The sequence below is a fragment of the Grus americana genome, chromosome 20 (genome assembly GCF_028858705.1).
Source record: "Grus americana isolate bGruAme1 chromosome 20, bGruAme1.mat, whole genome shotgun sequence".
NCBI lineage: Eukaryota > Metazoa > Chordata > Aves > Gruiformes > Gruidae > Grus > Grus americana.
Window position 1 is genome coordinate 95,995 of NC_072871.1, and position 6,240 is coordinate 102,234.

At 50.0% G+C, this 6,240-nt stretch overlaps 1 protein-coding gene and 1 long non-coding RNA gene across 2 annotated transcripts in view; one reads left to right on the forward strand and one right to left on the reverse strand.

Moving 5' to 3' along the window:
- The window catches only part of LOC129215354 (dual specificity testis-specific protein kinase 2-like), a 54,309-nt gene that overhangs the window by 36,943 nt on the left and 11,126 nt on the right, over positions 1 to 6,240 (reverse strand). The gene's annotated exons all lie outside the window — the stretch shown is intronic.
- On the forward strand, positions 987 to 6,120 carry LOC129215356 (uncharacterized). Its single transcript, XR_008579961.1, has 2 exons — positions 987 to 1,246; positions 1,397 to 6,120. It is a non-coding gene; the product is annotated as an uncharacterized LOC129215356 (long non-coding RNA).

The window sequence follows — 6,240 nt, forward strand, 5'->3', positions numbered from 1 at the left end:
CCATGCCCCACTTCCAACTGGATTTGGAGGCATTGCTTGCAGAGTAAGTTCGGAGCAATGAACACCTGCCAGAAGTGCACGAACTGCCCAAGTTGAGAAGTCAACAGTGAAAGTGCAATTTCTGGGGGGCAGAGCCCCTCACCAGCACTCTCACTGACACCTTCCCCAGGCTGCACAGCAGCTGGGTGGTCCCTCTAGTTCGTGCCCACTCCTGCCTGCAGTGTGAGCTGCAGGTCCCAGCAGCAGCCTGCCACAGAGCGCCACTGGTAGATTTGGTGTGCCCCAGAGCACCAATCGCGGCATCTCCTGAGGCTGCGGTACCCAGAGCCATGGCCTGCCACCCCCATGTGGTGCTGGTCTAGATGGCAGAGGTGGCCGATGGCACCAGCCTCGTGCCCGGCCCGGCGAGGCCCAGCCCCAGCTCTCCCACCACAGCTCGTGCTGTCACTCCTCAGCCAGCCGCCCGGAGAGGGTCACAGTGCCACTAACCCTGACCTCCCAAATAATCTTCTCAGGAGGCTGGTACTGTAACACCACTTAGCACTGCGCACATACGTTCTGCTTTGGCAAGCCTGCACATGGATTGACGTTAGCACTTGGTGACCCGGCTGGCACAACCCGCCTGTGCCCGAGGCTGGTGCTGCACCGCACCTCTCCAGCTCCCTGCGCTCCTCAGGGACATGGTTTCTGCGTACCTCCAGTGCCGCTGTTGCATCCTGGAGGATTACTTACAAACGACCCAACAACAGATGCCAGATAAGAGTCAGGAAACACCTCTTGCAACACACTGTGACAATGTTGCTCAGTGAGCCAGCTCATGACCGTATATGGAAGAAAGACTCGGAAGTTCATGAAAAAGGACGCCAAAAGCGCCTCTTCAACAAACCACTAGGGACCACCAGAGACTTAAAGCGCACGCGTAATTAAGATGCAAATATTGTAATGAGTTCCGGGAAACGTAATGAATATGTATGAATTGGGGCAATATAACCCTCACTGGTCGTAGCTGGCAGCATGCATGATAGGCGGAGCTATCTCCCGTGCATCCGGCGCTACAATAACGTATGCCCGCTCTTTAATACTACATTGGCGCTAATAAGTTTTATTCCCGATTTCGGTGACGCCGCTGTGCTGAGCATTGGCACGGCCCCAGGAACATCCACCCAGTGCTTTGCGGGGACAGGAGCAGCAAAAGACAAGGTCAAACCTTTCCTCTTGACAACCACCACGCCAAAAAAAGATTAAGGTAAGCGCAACCGTTGCAGGGAGGCCTTCTCCCAGCCAGACACTGCAGCCTTCTGCACCACATCCTCTGCTGCATGGCTACCCTGTCTCTCCCCTCCAAGTGCCTCTCATGAGCACACACTCCGCAAGCTAAAAGAAACCTGTCCTACAGCATTTTCCTGGGCTACATGTTTCTGCAATCCAGAAGAAATGGCAGTGTTACAGGAAGGCATGGCCATACCCTCCCCTTGGTTCAGCTGCCCCTGCCCTCTGCCCTGTGCTGGCATCAGTCTCTGCACGGACTGTCTCGTGAGCAAGAGCTGAAGACCGATCCCCCAGAAAATGAATTCAACAGGAAGAAAGGGAAACTATTTTTCAGCTGGCTCAGCTTCCTGGTCTTGCTCTTTACCCAACAGCACAAATCCGTGCCTGGGAGGGATGACAACGAGCACCTGATAGGGGGAGGGGGCACCCCCTTCTCCTAGCTCCGACCTGGGCAGACACAAGACCGAGTGGCCAGGTAACCTTTACCTCACTGCAATTACGGAGCCAGCTTCCCACCTCCACTGCCTCTTGGTGTCTGCAGTACACAGGCTAATGTCCAATGCTCCCCTTTTTGAATCCTTGACCACCTTCTCCTGTATTTTTCTCCACTTGCTCCACACGTTGAAGCATAAGGACCTCTTCCAAAATAAAGATGCATTTTTTTCTTCCATGGGACGCTCCCGGGCTGTCAGCTGAAAGCAAGGGAGAGGATGCAGTGTCCAAATACACCACATCCTCATTCTCTGCAAGACTGCTCCAAGTTTTGATGCTGTTCCATGCTGTCACAGCAAGCAGCCAGAGGAGCATGGGGAAGGGGAGCCAGGCAGCTCTGCCAGGAACCACCGCAGCAGGCAGAGGAGTCAGGGAGACTGCTCGGGAGTTACACGGGTGAATGCTGACAGCCCTCAGTCTCAGCTGTGGCTCACCAGGGAGCTGAGTCTCCACGCACAGAGCCAAACCCCACTGCTGCCCCAACACCTCCACTGCTGCCCCACAGAGGCCCTGAGCTGAGCAGGAATGCAGGGCTGTGGGGGACAACGTCGAGCGTGTAATAGGTGTCGCTTGATCTCAAAATTGCTCTGGGAATTTTTGTAAACAAAGATACATAAATCCTACTTCCTCCAAAGAGGGAAAATGAAATTACACAATTACTATATGCAAGGCTGTTTATAATTGACTATATGCTTAACCTCTCTTCCTATTTTCAGTATGTCTGAACATCCCGTTTCCATCCTGCCAGCTAGGGACCAAGGGACCTTTACACCAGCCAGTCATTAGGTGACAGACAACAGAAACTGATCCACGGAAAGGCAGGACAGTGCTGCAGGTTATTACAGCAAGACGTGCTGCTCAGTTCAGACAGGACAAGTGTCCCATCTCTCCACTTTCACAGAACAGGAAAATAGAAACAGTTAACCTGGGGCAGATGGAAGAAGGATTTACATAATTTTAAATGAACAGACAAAATACAAATGCAGCCATCTAGAAATACAGGACTGCACTGTTTGAGTTCAGTGGTCATGCCAAGCACCCTCTGCTCTTTTATCCCACTGAGGCCAAGGATCTGACCAAGGGAGCTTGGAAGGAGCTCGTCCAGCTGGAGCTGCCCAGGGCTGACAGTCTGAAAGTACCACCAGAGAGGGACTTGCCTTCTCAGTTTAGTAACTTTGGATGAGTTTGATATTATTGACAGGAGAGGGACAAAACCAGACTATTTCTTTCTCTTTTCAGATCTTGGAAAGCCCTTGGCTCTTTGTCCCATCCACCAGCAAGTATTTTCATTTCTGAAGATACTAAGAACCTTTTTAAAGACATTATTTTATTAGGATTGGTTTACACAAAATGCTTTGGTGAAAAACCTTTTCCTCACCCCAGGACAAATGTCTTTGCCCATGTCACCTCATGGATTTCCCTAACCTCTTCATAAAGCTTAGCAGTGAGTATAGAGCCTTTCCTCTTCCCTTAAAGCCCTGGATTACACGCCTCACAGCCACTACTTGTAGTCTAACTCTGCAAAGCTCTTTGGGACAGAATTTAGATAAGCAGTAGTCTAAAACCAAGATCTTAACCCTGCTGCGTGCAGCACAGCCTTCACCCTGAGCCCACACAAGGACCAGTTCCTCTCCACTGCAAAAGCAAACAATTCCCTGCTAAAGTGTTTAGTTTTCTTTGTATCAGTTCACATTTTAAACTAACACATCTGAAGACTATCCAGTGGTTTATGAAGTAGAAGAGCCTCTTGTATCACAGCCGCCTCCTCTCTGGGGAGGTGGGAAGAAAGTTGCCTGAGCCTCATCCGTTGCAGAAATAATCCTGCTCAGGAGCATGAAGTCAAAACAGTCTTAAAAACAACGGCCCCTCAAAAATCAGGGATTTCAATTATAATGACACTTAATTATAATGACACTTTACTGAAAGCACAAACCTGGGAGCGCAGAAAATAAATTAAAAAATATCATAATTGAAATACTGCTCTGAACTCCTCTAATATTTTCATTCTATTAAATTCATAAAGTATAATACCGTTTAAGTCCTAACACACTAAAAAATATTTTTTCAATCAAATGACCAGTCTATCAGGGATAAATCTTATGCAAGTTTCAGACAAGAAGTAGAGAGGATCTCTGTACCTCCTCAGGTGGGAACCTGAGTACAAAATCAGCCCTAGAGAATCTCTGGCCAGAGCCACTCACGCATCCTCAGAGCCTGGTGCTGTTCTTTCATCAAGCCAAGACAGGCTAGATCTGACTTCCACCTGGTTTTGTTACCTTGTGACTGCCTCAACCGGACCGATGTCCCATGCTGTGGTTGCCACTATGTGGCTGCAAATGGTATTCCTGGGAGGAATACAGAGAAACTGTCCAAGCAGCCAGGGATCAGGTTAGAAAAGCCAAAGCCCTGATAGAATTAAATCTGGCCAGGGATGTTAAGGACAAGACGAAAAGTTCCTATAGGTACATCAGTGATAAAAGGAAGACAAGGGAAAATGTGGGTCCCCTCCGGAATGAAACAGGAGACCTGGTCACCCAGGACATGGAGAAGGCTGAAGTACTCAGTGAATGTTTTCCCTCAGTCTTTGCTGGCAAGTGCTCAAGCGACACCGCCCAGGTCGAAGACAAGGACTGGGAGAATGAAGAACTGCCCGCTGTAGGAGAAGATCAGGTTTGAGACCATCTAAGGAACCTGAAGGTGCACAAGTCCATGGGACCTGACGAGATGCATCTGTGGGTCCTGAGAGAACTGGCGGATGAAGTGGCTAAGCCACTCTCCATCATATTTGAGAAGTCGTGGCAGTCCGGTGAAGTTCCCACTGACTGGAAAAGGGGAAACATAACCCCCATTTTTAAAAAAGGGAAAAAGGAAGACTTGGGGAACTACAGGACGGTCAATCTCACCTTTGTGCCTGGCAAGATTATGGAACAGACCCTCCTGGAAACTATGCTCCAGCACATGGAAAATAAGGAGGTGATTGGTGAAAGCCAGCATGGCTTCACTAAGGGCAAATTGTGCCTAACAAATTCGGTGGCCTTCCATGATGGGGTTACAGCATTGGTGGACAAGGGAAGAGCAACAGACATCATCTACCTGGACTTGTGCAAGGCATTTGACGCTGTCCTGCATGACATCCTTGTCTCTAAATTGGAGAGACATGGATTTGAGGGATGGACCACTCAGTGGATAAGGAATTGGCTGGACGGTTGCAGTCTAAGAATTGCGGTCAACAGCTCAGTGTCCAAGTGGAGATCAGTGACGAGTGGCGTTCCTCAGGGGTGGGTACTGGGACCAGCACTCTTTAGCATCTTTGTTGGTGACATGGACAGCGGGATCAAGCAAGTTTGCCAATGACACCAAGCTGCGTGGTGTGGTTGACACACTGGAGGGAAGGAATGCCACCCAGAGGGACCTTGACAGGCTGGAGAAGTGGGCCCGTGCAAACCGCATGAAGTTCAACAAGGCCAAGTGCAAGGTCCTGCATGTGCGTCGGTGCAATCCCAAGCACAACTACAGGCTGGGTGGAGAATGGATTGAAAGCAGCCCTGAGGAGAAGGACTTGGGGGTGCTGATGGATCGAAAGCTCAACATGAGCCGACAGTGTGCGCTTGCAGCCCAGAAAGCCAACCATGTCCTGGGCTGTATCCCCAGCAGCGTGACCAGCAGGTCGAGGGAGGGGATTCTGCCCCTCTACTCTGCTCTGGTGAGATCCTCCTGCACTACTGCATCCAGCTCGGGGGTCTCCAGGACAAGGAGGACATGGAGCTGTTGGAGCAAGTCCAGAGGAGGCCACAGAGATGATCCGAGGGCTGGAGCACCTCTGATATGGAGGCAAGCTGAGAGAGTTGGGGTTGTTCAGCCCGGAGAAGGCTCTGGGAAGACCTAATTGTGGCCTTCCAGTCCTTAAAGGGGCTACAGGAAAGCTGGAGAGGGGCTGTTTATCAGGGAGTGTAGTGATAGAACAAGGGGTAATGGGTTTAAAATAAAAGAGGGGAGATTTACATTAGATGTTACGAAGAAATTCTTCCCTGTGAGGGTGGTGAGGCCCTGGCACAGGTTGCCCAGAGAAGCTGTGGCTGCCCCTGGCTCCCTGGCAGTGTTCAAGGCCAGGTTGGATGGGGCTTTGGGCAACCTGGGCTAGTGGAGGGTGTCCCTGCCCATGGCAGGGGGTTGGAACTAGATGATCTTTGAGGTCCCTTCCAACCCAAGCCATTCCATGATTCTGTGATTCTATGAATAGATGTAAAAAACTACTTCTGCAACTTCCCATCCATGACCACATCCTTTAAATTTTCTTCCTGTAACAGCTCCTTTTGTCTCCAGTAAGTTAAACCCCTTCCTCTACAAAATATAAACTTCTACAACATCCACAAACATGTTGTAAATTGTCTGCATCATTTTGAATAAGCTGACAATGTATGGACTGGAGTAAAACCAGGCCTTTTTTTGCATGTTTATACAGCAGTTGGCATAACAAGA